Genomic DNA, 17,952 nt, shown 5'->3' with positions numbered 1-17,952 from the left:
TCTTAAGGTTGTCTGTATTCAGGCAAACATGTTTAGAACACAACACAGTGTATTACATACTTCACTGTGTGTATCACGTTCTTTCTCTCTATCACATTAATTAATTAGAATCAGACTAAGATGTACAATGTTGCACTCAAAACCATGCAACAAAAAGGCAGAGTTTGAAAAATCAAGCATTACCTAAGTACCAGTCTCTTACAAAATGGCATGACCCTGCATTTTCAAAAGAAAGCACAACTGACAGGAGTGGTTCAGGCACTGTACATATCAGGTTCAGAATATCTTGTTTCATTCATATCTAACAATCATTTGGCTCTGAGTCATACTTTAATCACATTCATTTCTCGTTCATTTTTTGATAAAATCCATAACTTTAGTCAAGGCCCCAGGGTAGCCAGAGTCTATCCTGTCAAGCAATGGAAATAACAGAGAATCAACCTTTGGATGGGCACCTGTAAATTGTGTCATATGCTCATGTGCACGTGAGCGTGCACACACACACACGTGCACACACACACACACACACACACACACACACACACCATACCAATATGTAGAAACAAACACTGCTGATTCATTTCCAACTCCCTCCTCAGGAGCATCACTTCACCACCATCTCCAAAACCAGACAGCTCCTAACTACTCTTATGGATTCTTCTTTCCAAATTACTTTAACCAAGTTCCTTCCTGCCTCTTACTGCCAAATTACATAATCAGACCACCCTTAGTATGACAAGTGTACTACCCCCAGTAAATGAACAAAAGAACACAAACAAATAAATAGAGGCGAGTCAGATTTATACTTCACCCATCACTTAGCTAACATCTACCTTTTACTCACTGATGATTATATTTCTTAGTGCTTAGCAACAAAGGCTTGTGGCCAAGTACTTTTTCTGAATCCAGACCTACTTTGGGCTGCTCTCAGAACTAAAAGCGTTTGACTTAGATCAGACATTAGCTACTTCTAGCTAATTAGCTAATTGGTTTTACTTCTTCTTTTCTTGCCTATTTCTGCAACTAAACATTTTAAAGTCCTTTCTTAGTATCTCTGATCAGTATGCATTTTACTTGCAGTATTTTTCCAACTGGCAAACATCTAGGCTCTTAGTATATTTTGTCATACTTATTTAAACATAATCATTTTTTTTTTTTAATTTGTTAACCGGGTTAGTCTGACTGGGCCCAGAGAGCCCTATTTCAGCAGAGACTTGAGGAGAAACACTCAGGAAAGTAATTAAAAAATAAGAAAAAACTAACAATTCAAGTTGTATGATACTTAATAGTACAAAAACAGAGAGAAATATACAACATGAATATATACAAGGCAGAAGTACAGTATTTTGAGAATGCAGTAACAATATGTTTGAGAAATGTGGTTATCATTAAGTTATTTACAAGGAATGTAGCAATGCTTAAAATAAAAATAATTCAGAGCAACATTATGGCATAGCACAATAAAGATGCATTGAATACCGTAGGTACCGATTGCAAAGACAGTAATATATGTAGACAGTTTAGGTAGATACCAGGCAGATATGTTGATTCAGAGAAGAAGAAACATTCATTAGGTAATTTCCTGACAAGTACAGATCCATGCATGTTGCAAATGAATTTTACTTGCTTTTTGAATTTGCCACTTTTGGTAGTGGAGCAGAGACAATGGAAGCTTTTTCCATGAGTATGCAATTGAATGACTGCAAAATATTTTTCCAATATTTTTGGTTGGCTTGGTCACCTGCAGAAGGTTTTGTTGTGTGCTTCTGAGGTCACAATTGGGTATGTTGGGCATAATTATGGATGCAAAGGCAATGCAGGAGTTGGGGCTATTTAGGATGCTGTGTGCAATTTGTAGTTGTGATTTTTGAAGCATGTGGGGGAGCTCAGGCCATATTAAGTCTTTCAGGGATATACAGTGATGGGATTTGTAGCTCTTGTTATAGGTGGTTTCTAGTTTGGTTAAGATATCATTTTGGATGTTAGTAAGTATGGGGAGCAGCATACAGCAGAGATGATAGAAAAAATGTCTGAGCCAGTGTAGGTCTAGATTTGTTAGATATATATATATTTGTTGTTGCAGTATAGAAGAACTAGTTTTTGATTGAACTTTTTGATACAGTGTAATATATGTAGGTCAAATTTTAATTGGTCTATACTAACACCAAGCAATTTGGTGTTTGTGTCAGTGGTGATAATTGTATTATCAAAGGATGAGATGGTCAAGTTGCCTTTAGCTGGATTGAGGTTGATAATGAATTAAACATACTTGTTGTCCTTAGACAGAATTGAGACAAATAAATGTAAAGTAGCAGGAGGTTTGTGGGTGCAGCCCCCCCATAAAAAACATTTTTCTTTTATATTCAAATCTTTTTGACTTGAGGTGTTTTGCTTTCTATCTTTTACAATTCAAATTGTTTTTACTTATGTCTTAGCATTCAAACTTCTTATAGTTCAAAAAATTTGACACCGCTACATATACACATGCTCGTTTGTGTATATCTATATAAGAATATACCAACACGCACATACAGAACTATATTTATCTCCATCTTTTGAGCCACAATCCATTTGTATGCTTTTAACAGGTGCTGAATGAGTTTTATTTTTTTTTAAGAAGGAAGGATTTACTACATCATTTCATATGTCCTTAGGTTGCATCGCATCTCTCAACCACTTAGCCCAAGAAATTTGGACAAAGCCATAAATAATTGGGGACAAGGCCCAAAAATAGGGACGATTTTTAAATATTGCTCTTACAATTTTAGTAAGTTTATAGAATAACAAGTTTTGAATTACCATGAATTTTCTGAAGGGTATGAAGCCTAAAACTCAAATGTCTTGTCAATATTTTCTGAGTTTAACTCAATTGCAAAAGATTGGCAAGAAAAAAACAAAACAAAGTTTTATGTGAAACAGACTGAAAATATTAGGCAAAAATATGATCATTCTGTGAAAATCTGGACAGTTGAGAGCTATAGGTAACAAATGTATCTGGAATGTTTCTCCCCAGGCCTCCGCTGAAAATGGGTTCTGTCCCAGTCAGACTTTTCTGGTAAACAAATTCTGAATGAATGAATGAATGAATAAATAAACATGCTCCATGCAGCTGGGGTGTTTTTGGAGAATGCACTTTCATTGACTGCAAGTCTAAATGTGGGCGTAGTGCAAGAAAATGCATCAGTGTTATTATTTGCTGAGGTAAACGGATTTATTCCAGTATGTAACATATAAGCAAGACAACAGCATTATTCAAAATAAAATAGTTTAGATGCCTGAGAACATGTATATCTATGTATATCTATATCTGTATATATATATCCTTTACATTAAGGATTTTAGTAGCATTTATTTATATAAGACAGTAAAGACAGAAAAAGCCTAAGGAGATCCATTTCTCTTCTCTGCACTTTAATATGATACAAATGCAAACACAGTTATCTACACAGTATACACTTACCAATTAAAAAAAAACTGAAAGAGATTAAGTAAAAAGAAACACAAATTGCAGTAAAAGTGGAAGGTTAACAAAGTATATGAGTCATCTGTATCCATATGTGACTTAATGAAGATGTGATCTGCATTTTTTAGGTAGTGCAGATAATAATATGGTGCATTTTTGTATCTTCGAAGACAGAAATCGATGCAATACATTGTTCCAGCATATATTCTTCCAGCCTTACGATGCTTACTCTGTTTGAATTTAGTACTAGGGATTTAAAAGTATCGTATCTAACTAAATATTATTTACAGCAGTACTAGTGATTACAAAGTACTTATGTACTTCTAAGAAATTCTTACAGTTGTACTAATCATAAAGTATTACATATTACTAAAAATTATTGATAGTTGTGATAGTGACCATAAAGTACTACATATTACTAAAAATTACTGATAGTTGTACTAGTGATCATAAAGTATTACATATTACTAAAAATTATCACTAGTTGTACTAGTGATCATAAAGTACTACATATTACTAAAAATTATTGATAGTTGCACTAGTGATTATAAAGTACTACATATTACAAAAAATTATTGATAGTTCTACTAGTGATCATAAAGTACTACATATTACTAAAAATTATCGATAGTTGTACTAGTGATCATAAAGTACTACATATTACTAAAAATTATCGATAGTTGTACTAGTGATCATAAAGTACTACATATTACTAAAAATTATTGGTAGTTGTACTAGTGATCATAAAGTACTACATATTACTAAAAATTACTGATAGTTGTACTGGTGATCATAAAGTACTACATATTACTAAAAATTATCGATAGTTGTACTAGTGATCATAAAGTACTACATATTACTAAAAATTACTGATAGTTGTACTAGTGATTATAAAGTACTACATATTACAAAAAAATATTGATAGTTGTGATAGTGGCCATAAAGTACTACATATTACTAAAAATTACTGATAGTTGTACTAGTGATCATAAAGTACTACATATTCCTAAAAATTATCGATAGTTGTACTAGTGATCATAAAGTACTACATATTACTAAAAATTATTGGTAGTTCTTCTAGTGATCATAAAGTACTACATATTACTAAAAAATATTGATAGTTGTACTAGTGATCATAAAGTACTACATATTACTAAAAATTATTGGTAGTTGTACTACTGATCATAAAGTACTACATATTACTAAAAATTATTGATAGTTGTACTAGTGATCATAAAGTACTACATATTACTAAAAATTATTGGTAGTTGTACTAGTGATCATAAAGTACTAAATCATACTACCAATTCTTTACAATACTACTTATGATCAGAAAGTACACATCCTAAGAATTACTAACTATTGCTGACCAGAAGGTTCACCATCCTACTAAGAAATGTTACAGTAGCTAAAGCCTTTGAACATACACACTTTAATTTCTTGGTGCTTAATTTAACCTCCTCGTTTTCACTTTTTTCACTTACTTACCACCATTCCTCAAGAAAACACACTTCCAGCCCCCTCCAGCTCCTTTAATCTGTCTCAGCATGCCCAATGGCTGCTAGCAGCTGTTTTTGAACTGCAAAACCCACTGGGGATAATTTGCATTCAGTTAAATGAAATTTCTTTTCTTATGCTAGAAAGAAAAAAAAAACTAAAAACAATCTGAACAGCGAGCTTTGCTTTTCCTTTCATTGCTGGCAATGGTTTGACCAAACTATTTTTATGGACTCTGATCTGGATTTGCCCTTAATAAACACTTACTTACAAATTTAACTTGAATATTCATATTGCCTCCCCTCTTGATACAATATGCTATTACTTATGTTTTTGGACGCTTCCCTTTATTTATTGAGTCACTACTTTTGTTGTTTCAGTTAACTGGCAAGGAATTATTAAACAATACCACTGTTTTGGTTTCAGGCATGACGAGGGAATCCACGGTCATATATTACAGTGGCAAAAAAATTGCGGATTATATCATTCTTTTACAGTATCAGATACGACCTGTGTAAAGTTTTACTTTAGCCATGGTGATAGCATTACCCTTCATTATGTTACACTGCAGAAGTTACTGCTTTTTCAATAATCATTTGCCTCAGATGACTCTAAAGATGAATATAATCAAATTTGATCTACTTTCATAAACGGCAATGCTTTTCTGCAACAACTTTGGTTTCTCTCAGAATGCTTTCTTCTCTTATTTTTAAGCTTGCTAATGCCTTGAAAGCACTCCTTTTGCAGGAACAAGAATGCTAGTTTTGCAGCTCTTGTTACTGCCTCAAACGTTCTACTTCACTCTGTGTGTATTTACTGTACATGCTGTGATTAAAATACAATCGTATTCTCCTTTATCTTACTTGCTCTGAAATTAAATGACGAGAACAAACTGCTCAATATGTCTACATTTTCTTAAGTACTGCTTACTTTTTTGACAGCATTTCCATAGCATTATATTTTTTAAATTACAAGTTCCCCTGTTTTTCTGCACATTCTTTCACAAGATGCATCTGCATATGAGCTGTCACCAGCTCTGACAAAATTTCCAGTGGGAAAAAATGTAGAAATAGGGATCTCAGCCAATATGACTAATAAGCGACACACACAGGGGTAACGGGATTACACCAAAGTGACAAAACTGAAAAGTGCTGAAGGAGTAGTTTAGGTTAGTTTACAGAACAACGGCTGTGTTCCTGCAGTTTGATTGCAGTTTGCCTGAAAACATTTGCACTTTACACTGTGGAAAGGAGGTGGGATCATAATTAAATGCCATTTATGACAACTTTAAAATGAAATTTCCACTGCTTATGATTGTCTTATTACGTCTGTATATCTGTGTATAAAGTGCATATTTATTTCCTTATTTTAAAACTAATGCTTAATAAACACCAACCATGCAGGCACAATTACATTTTAATTTATACTGTATATGTGTTTCATATAACAGAATATAAAACACAGGCAGGAGTACACTCGTATCATACAGGCATAATACAGTATCTGATTAGCAGTTCTTCCATATATACTGAGAAAGTGGACCTGTAGGAGTATTTACATGGACAGAACTTATTAATTCTGGGATTCATATCCACAGTTAAATTGTATATTTAAATTGCTTAATTACTGTCTTAGTTGTCCCACTGTAATGCACACCATGCAATTTTTTTTGTGGTGTTTGTTAGCACACATTTTGTCAAAGTTGTTAAAAATATTGACAAACAAATGATTAAAATATATGAACAGTGGGATTCAGAGCCACCAAGCCCTCTCATCCATCCTGTGGGATCTATACTGAACCTTTTACATATAATATTTATACCTAACACTGCAGTACCTTACTGATAGTTATATATGCAGAATGGATGTGTGGGTGGACTCCCCGATTCATTTCTGTACTACAGTATGTTTTTTTTTTATTTCACGATTAATATTTCCAATGGATCCCCTGTGTGAGCTATATAGCTTCTTACTGAGCAATACTTCACATAACCATCACAAACCAGCAAACTGCTATCTTGTTACTTTGTGCTATATTAAGTAATGCCGCTTGTCATCTTGTTTTAGTAGAAAAAATGTTTCCATTAATGTTTTTAACTGATGTTTTACACACACTCAATCCTCGATGCAAAAGTTCTCCCCCAAAAAATTGATCTCAAAGAATACATTAATATATTTGGGATGTAGTATTTTACTTTGGCTATGCTCTGGTGTAGCATTTTAGTTATTTACGTATTTTTTTTTTATTTCTGTAATATATGCATACTTTTTTGCCGCACACTTTGAAGTTCCTATCTAGAGTATAAATGCCTGACCTAAGCTAAACTGCATGTGTGTGTGCATTTTATGTGTGTGAATGCATTGTTCTATTTCTTAACAAGACCCTATCCAGAAGTAATTTTATATGTTTATTTATACTTCTTAGTTGTAAATGTATAAAAATACGAGTGCTCTTGTGCTTCAGTCATATTATCTTTTTTTTAATGGTATTTTAAAGAGAATTTCTAAATGAGATTGTTAAAGTACCTCAATGCAGGAACATTTCACCATGAAGCTGAAGGAATTAATTGCTGAATACAAACTCATAAATGTTTTACAAACTGTCTACTAAACTGCTGCTAATATAACAGAATTTGTAACCAGTAATTTCTATTTATTAGCAAAATGAATGACAAATTTATTTTTTGCATTTGTGCATATAGAGGTTAAAAATATGTTAAATTCCAGCTTGTAATTATATGGGCTTCTTTCCTGCTTCTGCTTATTACACTACTCTGGGGTGAGGGCATAATATCATGCTAAACTCTTCACATTATCAAAGCCTGTTAATTCACATGGTTTGTTAAAAAAGCTAGGTATGTATACTTTCACTGCATATGGTGATGACATTAAGAACACACCATGATAAACAGAGAACTGTATCACAGTACAGCTCTTTTTCATCAGCTATTCAAAGATGTACACTCTAATTGGCCTGTGCACAGTTTGGGGAAGCTAATTCTTGCACCATGAGCAGTTAAACAAAATCTTTAATCTGTCATCTTTCTGTGTTCAGACAAATGAAAAATGTACCCTGTAAATTACTACAGCTGCCATGAATACCCAAAACCATGCTATTTCTTCGATAAAACAATATACACTACTACAGATGTGACCCTATGAAAACATGTTGGATGACACACACACACACACACACACACACACACACACACACACACACACACACACACACACACACACACACACACACACACACACACACTCTGACTGAATGTTATTTATTTTGGGATACTTCTACTATTCCCGATAACAGGAATGGGTATCTCTTGTATCAAATCCACAGATACAATCTAGCAAGTGCATTTCAGGGCAATAAGAGTAAATCTAGAAGTAAAACTATATTTTGTTTTCTTTTCAGTAAGGGATGTGACGAAATGACAATTGAACCACTAGACATCAATGGAAAGACAAAACTAACAAATAAAGCCTTTACTACAGTCATAAAATGTTTGTACATCTGTGTTCTCTGAATATCGGCCAAATGGAAGCACGTTCCTTACAACAATTCGGAGAAGAATGAATTGGATGAGTGACATCATGCATGTATGCATTCAAAAATGTCACTGGTCCTAAAGTTTCATGACTAATTTTGACTTCAAAATAAAACTATAATTGTTGCAGCTGCTTCACTGGCATCTCAAAACACAAGTTAATAATAAAACTAAGAAATGGATTTTTAATAACTCAAAATTTCCATTTTTTTGGCAAAAATTATCTAACTATATCACTGTAAAATAATATGAATTTTTTATTTAAAAAAGAATGTAACTACAGAAGTCCCAGGCTTGCTGTAAGTCTACCAGCTAGAATTAACACTATGGACTTATTAACTTTATAAGTAAAATAACTCTGGCAAAACAAAACAAAAAAAATCACAATTTAAAACTGCAAGAAACTAAACAGCAATGACAAATTGAAGCTTAAACTTTTTCTTTTTGTACAACACTATTCTCAACATCCATTAAGCAGTGTGCCTTCATGTTAGATATAACCATATATATATATTTTTTTAACAACTTGTTTTCCAATAGAGTAAGAGACTAGTGTTTGTAGCCTTACAGTTCATTATTACTATTTCTGATCTTTAATTGGTGTATGTGTGTGTGTGTCTTGGGGTGGCAGAACTGGTTAAGACATGGTCAAACTACTGTAAGATGATGGTGATAAACAAATCAAGAAGTGAAACACTAGCTAACAGCACTTTTTTCAGAGCAACCCTGCAAAAAATGTTTCTGTGATCTAGGTTAAAACTCTAGAGAAAACTGTGAATGCTGAAAGACTAGACAACGTTGACTTCTTTCTCAAGTCACACTTACACTATGGTGTTTTCTTCCATGTTAGCTATCTTCCCAGGAACATAATATACAGTATATTTCAGAACATGGCCACCCACAGCCGGCAAGGGAACCACACTCCCACTGCCTGTTATGATGTATCTGCTCTATATGAAATAAGGTGCCCTTTATTATACGGCAATTTTCTATGCCTGTACAGCTTCTCACAGCACTAAGGAAGAACACTATATCTTTGCCTTCTGCATAGCTCAGGCAGACAGCCTAGCATAATTTATCTAGTTGTCAAATAACTGTTTACAAATGGTCCTAAAAACAATAAAGTCACACCCACACATCTAAAGTTAATACTGAACCATGTGAATGCCATATAAGGACAGCACTTTGAAAAAGCCAAATTACTAAGGTGTCTTAATGAGCAGGGGGTGGGATGGGATAAGGATTCTGAGGTATTTTTCATTGCGTTGGACAGTCACGTGCACTGATACTTAACTTTTATGCCACAGATTTCCTCTCGGCATTATGGGATGAAATGTGATTGTGTAAGAGCATTACCAAATATTGGGTCACAAAACCTAGTACTTATATTAGCATTACACCATTCAATTTGTTCAGTCTTATTTATCTTATAACAATCATTCTACAGACATCTCTCACTTTCCTTTCTTCTCCTCTGTAGATTTCAAATGCTCTATGTACATTAATAGCAGACAAAGAAAGTGATTTTACTGTATTATTACCACAATCTCTCATAATCCTTTGTAAACTGTACAATTTATGTACCACTGTCATTTAAACAAACAAGGTTTAATGACATGCAGCTACAAAACACAAACAGCAAAACAGCTGCCAACTAAAGACGGCTGCTCACTAAATGGGAGTGGAGATGTTTCTGAATGCTATTAAAATTCATTCAAGTCAATGTGCTCTCAATCATTTTAACTGTACCAAAGAAACAATGTTCAGTCCACTCTCTTAAATAAGATCAACAGATACATAGTAAAAACATTCAGTTTCAGGCATCAAAGCAATGTAAATAAACAGGCAAATGGATGTGCACATGCACAAGGCAGTTTGCTAAAATGGTACAGAACTAAAACTACCGAGTGAAAGTAATTTTTATTGAAGTGAACTACAATAAAAAAAAAATATTTAGTATGCAGCAGAAAATGTCTCCTAATTTCAACCCCCACACTCACAAAATGATTAAAACAAAGTCACTTTCTAACTACAACAAAAAGGCTGAAATGTTAGTTCAAACCAGACAGACGTGTGTGAATCTGCTTTCAATTACAGAGTTTTTCTTCTTCAGTTGAAGGGGATCAGGTCTTAGGCTACACCATCTTAAACCAATGATTCTGATTATGTTAAAGCTGAAAGAATTTCAAATTACTTTCTGACTCACTCCTCTTTTCTCTGTTTTCCTTGTAGCATTTACTAAAATCATACAGCGAGGCGATGGAGAAATGAAGCAACTGCAAAGCTGCCAACATTATGCCTCTTGTAATGTTACTCTTAAGTAAACAGTTGAGACTATGCTCTGTCTTTCTTTTCAAGGCCTAGCCATGAAACTATAGCTGGGAATTTCACTAACAGCAAAACGCTCATGTGAAGAATTGCACAGACATGGACACGGCTTGAAAATTAGTGAAATGCACTTCTAGGATTCCATTAAAATGTTGTGAGTCTCATACAAGAAGCAAATAATACTTGCAGGGAAGCAGACAGTAGAGCTAATTCTTTTGTTCCACATTCTGCTATCAATGAGCTGAACGCTTTCAATACCTGATCCAGTTCACAAAAATAATAACAGCATTCCAAGGCATGCTGTCTTGACACAGAGCGTCAAAGCCATATCTGATCTAAAATATGACTCCACAGTGTATAGTACTGTATAAATAACTTGGTTATATTATCATAAAAGATGTTACAAAGGGAATCATCCACTTTCAGCTAGACTTTAAAACATGAGCTCTAAAGCTATGTATAAAACCAATAAAATGTATAGGTGCAACATGCACTGTTACTTTATTATGGCATACTTCGCAACTGATTGAAACAGCATCTTTTCTGACACACTTGTGTGCACACTGTGATCATTTATAAAGTAACTTTTGCAAGACTTAAACATCCAGATCCACTGTTTGTTTTAACCTGGCAGGCAATATGAAGAAATGAGCAAAAGGCCACTACATGGGAAGCAAATGCTGTGTGTTTCTATCTACGCAAATCCAAGAAAAAAAGGAAAAACAAAAAAGAAAAGGAACAGAGAAAAGAAAGTCCTTACCCTTCTCTGATTCCTGAATCTGTCGTTCCCTGAGGGAATTTAAAAAAAATGTTCTCAGTTGAGATGCTAATGCCGACTTGGTACTGATGGAAACTGCTTCAGTGCCTTCTCCTAGTCCAAGAATGCTGGGCAGAAATGCAAAACAGCTATGGGGCCAGAATATATATTTTAATGTCTCCACATACTGTCAGGAGTGAGAGATGATCCCAGATTATCAGCCAGTTTAGAAGAAGCAACTGCTGGCCATTCACGTTTTAGTAACAATGCTCCAGTCGGAATGTGCAGAGTAGCTTCAGCTTTAGCACTGTGACATGTATCTTGTTACAGCCTGGCTCAGCTCGCCTGCACAGCACAAAAGGACCAGTTAGGATAGGCTGAAGACTCCTCTGTTTACACCCAGTCAGGGGAGGGGGCTGGGCTTGGCCTCATTTAACCCCTTATATTCCAGGCAGTTTTTGTTTTTCAATCAAACCATTTTCGCTGAGATGATAAAGTTTACTTTGTTGTACGTGCTTCTGTGTGGCAAAATGCTAACACAAAGACAGGAATACAATGTGTTTATTCATTTTTTTTAGTAAATCCAACACATGCTTTTGAAATTTTGCAAAATATATCCACTGTACTGAAAAGAAGCATATAAAATCAGGACAGTCCACTAAAAATATAAGGAATGGATCAGCTAAATCAACCCCATATAATCTGCCATTTACTAGAACTAATAACTAAAATTAGTAACAGCCAAATTCTGATACTGCAGCCGTCGTTTATAACAGGGAAAAGTCAATATAACAGTAAAAATTATGGGGACAGGGCTTCCGTCTTCATGAAGAAATCAGAGGTTTATAGAGACCATAAAAACTAAAACACTCTCTCTATAAGGCAGCCATTTGTATTTCCAGGGAATTCATCCCAACAAGCCTCTAGGCTTCTATAGTGGCATTCAACAAATGCGCAAAAATATAGAAAAGTGTACTGCAAATATGCAGTTACGAATTCCTTTTTTTTATTATTATCAGTAAAATATCATCATAATCCATGCATCACCTCTGTCCACCTAAATATTATAGAAGGCAAAGAACATAAAGTATATATATATATATATATATATATATATATATATATATATATATATATATATATATATATACAGGATTTCTTTTATGCTTTAAAATATAGCAGCAGTACAGAAAAAGTACATCAGAGATATAGTTATATACGCACAAGGAATATAGTTACAAAAGGACATAATATAGTTAGTGGGATATTTCTGCAGTACATACAAAGAATAGACTTGTGCATGAATCTGACAAACATAATAGGAAATAAGAAATACAATTTATCTATCCAAGCTCAATAATTCTCTATTATATTTTATCACAAAATCTTTTAAATTAAAGAGAATAAAGAATAAGAAATAATGTCATGGTAAAGAACTATTTACAGAAGAAAAATCAATGCTTCAAATAATCATATGAAGTAAAATATTTTATTAAGGATACTGTAATACTGATTTGCCTGTTACAGATTGGCTGTTACATTGTGTCAATAAAGTAGTTATAGGCATTGCATTCTTTTAACAGGAGAGTTCCTTCTGAACTTCTTGGATGTTTTAAGAGTTTACGGCTGTCTGATGAGGGTAGGCTCCAGTTGGCTGATCTACAGCCTTTACATTTAGGTCTGTGGGGTGTTTGAGTGATATCTCCTTCACTGCCTCTTGGTAAGGAGATGTTTTTATTTTTTGCTTGTTTCTGAGAACTGGACAACATTTTGGGGTATGTAAGATTTCAAAAGCAAGGGCTGAAAGCAGAGTGCATGTTTTGGTAAGGCTAGAAAGCTGTTTGAAGCATTTTGCAGCACTGTTCAGTTTGAGGGAAAGTATAAATGAATCTGCATGATTTATTAATGGCTGTTTTTATGGCTTTGGAGTTTTGACTGGAGTCTACAGTAGTCAACAGGGGGGCATATTTTACTCAGAAAATGTGAGAAAACTGAATGCAGAGGCTTTGATGGGCTTGGAATGATAAATGGTTTGAGAACGCATAGCAGGCCCTGAGGTGCATTTCTGCTTTGGATATAATTTGATCTCTTTGTGGCTTGAAGGCTAGATGTGGTTTCTTAAGTAAACCCAAGTATTTTATCTTTGTTTCTGATGCATTTGATTGTTAAATGCATCAAGTGTCATACATGTCTGATTGTGGATGCTGCCTGCCAATTTATATTTGTTTATTTTATTTATCCTTTGTTGACCAGGTTAGTCTCACTAGGCTAGCAGCCTCTTTTCAGAGGATACCTGACGTGGTATTTATACTACTAGGGGATATTTGGCCAGGCCATCGGAAAACTACCCCTGCACTTTTTGATAGGTGTTGGGGTATCTTTTACGTCCACCTGTGCTACCACCAACTCAAGGAAATGGCATCTGAATTTAACATCTCATCCCAAAGACAACACTCAGGAATGCAACACCCACCCCATTATATTGCACTGCAGTGTCAGTAATCAATCTACCTGGTATGGGAATAGAACCTACAACATTCTGCACCAGAGTTGAGTGTGCTACTTGTTCTGCCACTGACATTGTTGGGGTCACTTGGTATACAGCACACACTGTTTGTAAGATGAACATCTGCCTGTTTATTCTTTAACACTGGTACTATCCCAAGGCTTAATGTTGTTGTCTGTCTTTCGGCTTTTCCCGGTTAGGGGTCACCACAGCGGAACTCCAGTCTGCTAATGATTGACAGTTGGTTTTTATGGGGTTGAGTTGCCAGCCCGATGCCCAACCTTCAACGAAGGCACGCCCGTTCAACGCATGTCTTTTGAATGCCACTCGACCGAGGGGAGGACATGCAGGCTCCACACAGAAGGCAGTCACTCCCAACCCAAGCCGAGAATCGAATGGGAGAACCTTTTGCTGTGAAGCAACAACACTACCGCTGCACCACCGCGGAAGTCCTGTGAAGCACCAATCCCACAGCTGATACAGTCTTTCTTCCAAAGTGCCAGTGGTATATCAGTGGGATAGATATGTTTAGAAAGCATGTCAGTTTGCTCCAGACTAATCAGACTGTGCTAAAAGAGGGCTCCATATTTTTCAGAGGCCACAAGGTTCACAGAATATCATGCTATGAAAAATAGATTTGGAAGTGTCAGCCAGACATCAGTGCACCATATGGATGAAATTAGGGTGCAGTAAGAGAGGAGTCTGATACCTGGGAGACTCAGCAGTAATCATATTTTACCTGAAAGTTTAAAATGTCTCTTAGGAGTCTGGGAAGTTTTAGAAGGGTTCTAGATTTTCAAACAGAACTAAATCATCAATGTAGTGCAGCATGTTTCCACAAATGGAATGCTAAAGGCAACATTGTATTTCACATGATACTAATATCATCAATGTAGTGCAGCATGTTTCCACAAATGGAATGCTAAAGGCAACATTGTATTTCACATGATACTAATATCATCAATGTAGTGCAGCATGTTTCCACAAATGGAATGCTAAAGGCAACATTGTATTTCACATGATACTAATATCATCAATGTAGTGCAGCATGTTTCCACAAATGGAATGCTAAAGGCAACATTGTATTTCACATGATACTAATACCATCAATGTAGTGCAGCATGTTTCCACAAATGGAATGCTAAAGGCAACATTGTATTTCACATGATACTAATACCATCAATGTAGTGCAGCATGTTTCCACAAATGGAATGCTAAAGGCAACATTGTATTTCACATGATACTAATATGATGTAATGACACAGTTCTGCTTAAAATCTGAATGGTTATTGGATAACCAGGCACCAGTACCCTCAGAGTGAGACCAGAGGGAGTCTTTTTTATCTAATAAAATACCAATTCTGGTGTACACAGTGTGTCATACTAGATAGTGTCCTACTGCACATGTTTTTCTGACTGGGCAGTCTTTGATTGGGTAAAATCCAGTCTTTGATTGGGTACAATCCAACAATATCATTCTTGACCATCTGGCCTCACCCTGGAGCAGCCAGGCAGCAGTAGTCCCTATATCCTTCTACTTAGAGAAAACTGGACATCAGTTATTTTATGTTTCTTTCTTTACTGTCTGCCTGAGACCTGGGATGTTTATGAAAGCCAGGTCACTACTATGCTGGTACCAGAAAGCCATACCAAAATGGTATTTATAGTGATTATGGGAAAATTAGAGAGGACATTATGAAGCTTCCAACTCTTTACTGACAAATGACATGCAGTATGTCAGTTACACCTTCATTATCACCAGAACATTTACCTGGGACATCAGTCTATCATTTAATATGAATGATATCACCTCAAATGCAGGGCAACAACTATTATACTAACCTGCAATGTCACTACTGGAGCATGACTTCATGCAGCTAATGCAGGGATATAACTCACAATACATTTTGATTATTCATCTATTTCTGTACCTGTGAGTATGTGCAGAAATTCTGATTATTTAATATTCTGTGTGATCATCTTTACAAAAATAGTGAAGTAAGATGCATAAAATAGTAATGCACATTCATGATATCTTTTATATATTATTTCTGTACCTATGGGAACTACAAAGGCAGTGGAAAGGTGCTGTCACTGTATTACAATAATTAATTAAAAATGGAACAAGCAAGCCGCATTTCATTTTAATATGCTGGCTTCATAATAAACAACTCCTCCTTTCTTCCATAGCTGAACTGTTCCCCATTCCATGTTTTCATGATGCTTATTATTTAAACAGGTGTACTTCAGAAATAAAGTCATGCCATATTTATCATTGTTCTGTAAGCTAAAATCATTCTCACTTGTTCAGAGTTTGCAATATCATTCTTGCTAATACACTATTTACCATTTCCAACAAAACCTGTACGTATGTATTCTGTGTTGTATGTGTGCTGTAATACAGCAGATTGCATATTAATCATCATGAATTTGTTTTAATTAAATTGTATATTGGTTGCTCTTCTGTTGAGTCAGTATGTTAATAATACTTCCAGGTAATGTCTAAATTTGGTCTGTTATTTACAGTGCTTTACCCTAGCCAGTAAATAGTAAACAATTATAAATAATGCTCTATTTCTACAAAAGAAATGTTTAAAAAGTTTGTTAGTTTAATTATTATCAGTGTAAATATGATTCCAAAGCCCTGGAAAGTGCTGGCATGGAGGGCATATCTGGTGATATTAATTATGATTTCTGATTGTTAGAATTTAAAAAGACTTGCCAAGGTTCTTACTTCATGATAATTGAAGGAATGCTCTGTCCTTTCTTTTAAATAGTTAATTGCAATTAATGCATACATCTTATGCATCTCACACCATTTTTAAATTCTTTTTCCAAATATATGTCAGGAATTTTTAGAACTCCTTACCTGCTGACATCATTGAATAAAAATCTGCTAAAACCCTTAACTGGACTGTTTGTTTTCTGCTGGAAACAAGACTTTATTTATTTTTGTTAACTTTTGTTAAGTTAGCTGTGGCCAGAAAGTGACATTTTCAACAGTTATCCTTATTCATAATCATAAAAATTCATTTAAGGCACCAGAGATGTTTAATATAGTTAGGATAACTTTTGACGTGAGACTGGCATACACTGCATGACATATTTCCTAGGGATTTCCTTACCAAACATTATGTTGGGATTAATTATAACATTCAGTGAAAGCAGTGTTTTTATGTAATAGTAAGCAGACTAGATCCAAGAGCACTTTTTCATATATGACCCTGTTACACAGAAAACTCACATCAGTTATGGCAATCTCCAATGGTAAGCAAAGACTGGACATAAAATCCAGCACATCAAAGAGTTATAAAAATTCAATGAATGAGCTACACTATGCAATACTATAGTTTGGGATGAAAAGGTTTATTCAGGTTACTCTTGAATTGCTATAGCAATGTGAAGCTTTTGACGGATACAAGGATATCATTCCCAATCCTCATAGTGAAAATCATTTATTAAAATGTTTCAGAGAAAAATACACGGGCAGCAACATGATGAGAATTAGTGATGAATAGCTTAAGTTTTTATGAAAGATTTCAGGAATGAAGTGAGTGAGAACTGATGTTTCATAAAAGAAAAAATGTGCAGAATTTTACATTTTGTGAATGCAGTACAGTAGTGCTTTTAAATCACAAAACTACAGATCATATTTAACATCTGAAGTTATTGCAGGTGTAGAAGGAGCCTGCAATAACTAACGAGTCTCACTTCATTACAGGAATAAGAATTTATTTCCAGTGGTGGCTTTTTTTCTTCTGTGATGAGTGGGTGGGGTGTTTTATACATGTATCCAGTAGCCCTTTGAGTTTACTAGAAAGTTTGCTGATAAGATCTGAAAATGTGAGCT

The 17,952-nt window shown here is 34.8% G+C and overlaps 1 protein-coding gene across 10 annotated transcripts in view; it reads right to left on the bottom strand.

Annotated features, from left to right (window-relative positions):
• TENM3 (teneurin transmembrane protein 3) overlaps positions 1-17,952 on the bottom strand; it is a 3,803,041-nt gene that overhangs the window by 1,389,415 nt on the left and 2,395,674 nt on the right. Inside the window, exon 1 of one of the 10 annotated variants that reach the window (XM_044062538.1) lies at positions 11,600-11,914. The exons of the other annotated variants lie outside the window; for them this stretch is intronic. The gene's annotated coding sequence lies outside the window, so the exon portion shown is untranslated. Of the gene's footprint in view, positions 1-11,599; positions 11,915-17,952 lie in introns of those variants that run through there. 10 annotated transcript variants of the gene reach the window in all.

Source organism: Protopterus annectens, chromosome 2.part1, assembly GCF_019279795.1.
Source record: "Protopterus annectens isolate FY-2018-M chromosome 2.part1, PAN1.0, whole genome shotgun sequence".
NCBI lineage: Eukaryota > Metazoa > Chordata > Ceratodontiformes > Protopteridae > Protopterus > Protopterus annectens.
Note: the sequence above shows the minus strand (reverse complement) of the source record. Positions and strands in the feature narration are given on the sequence as shown.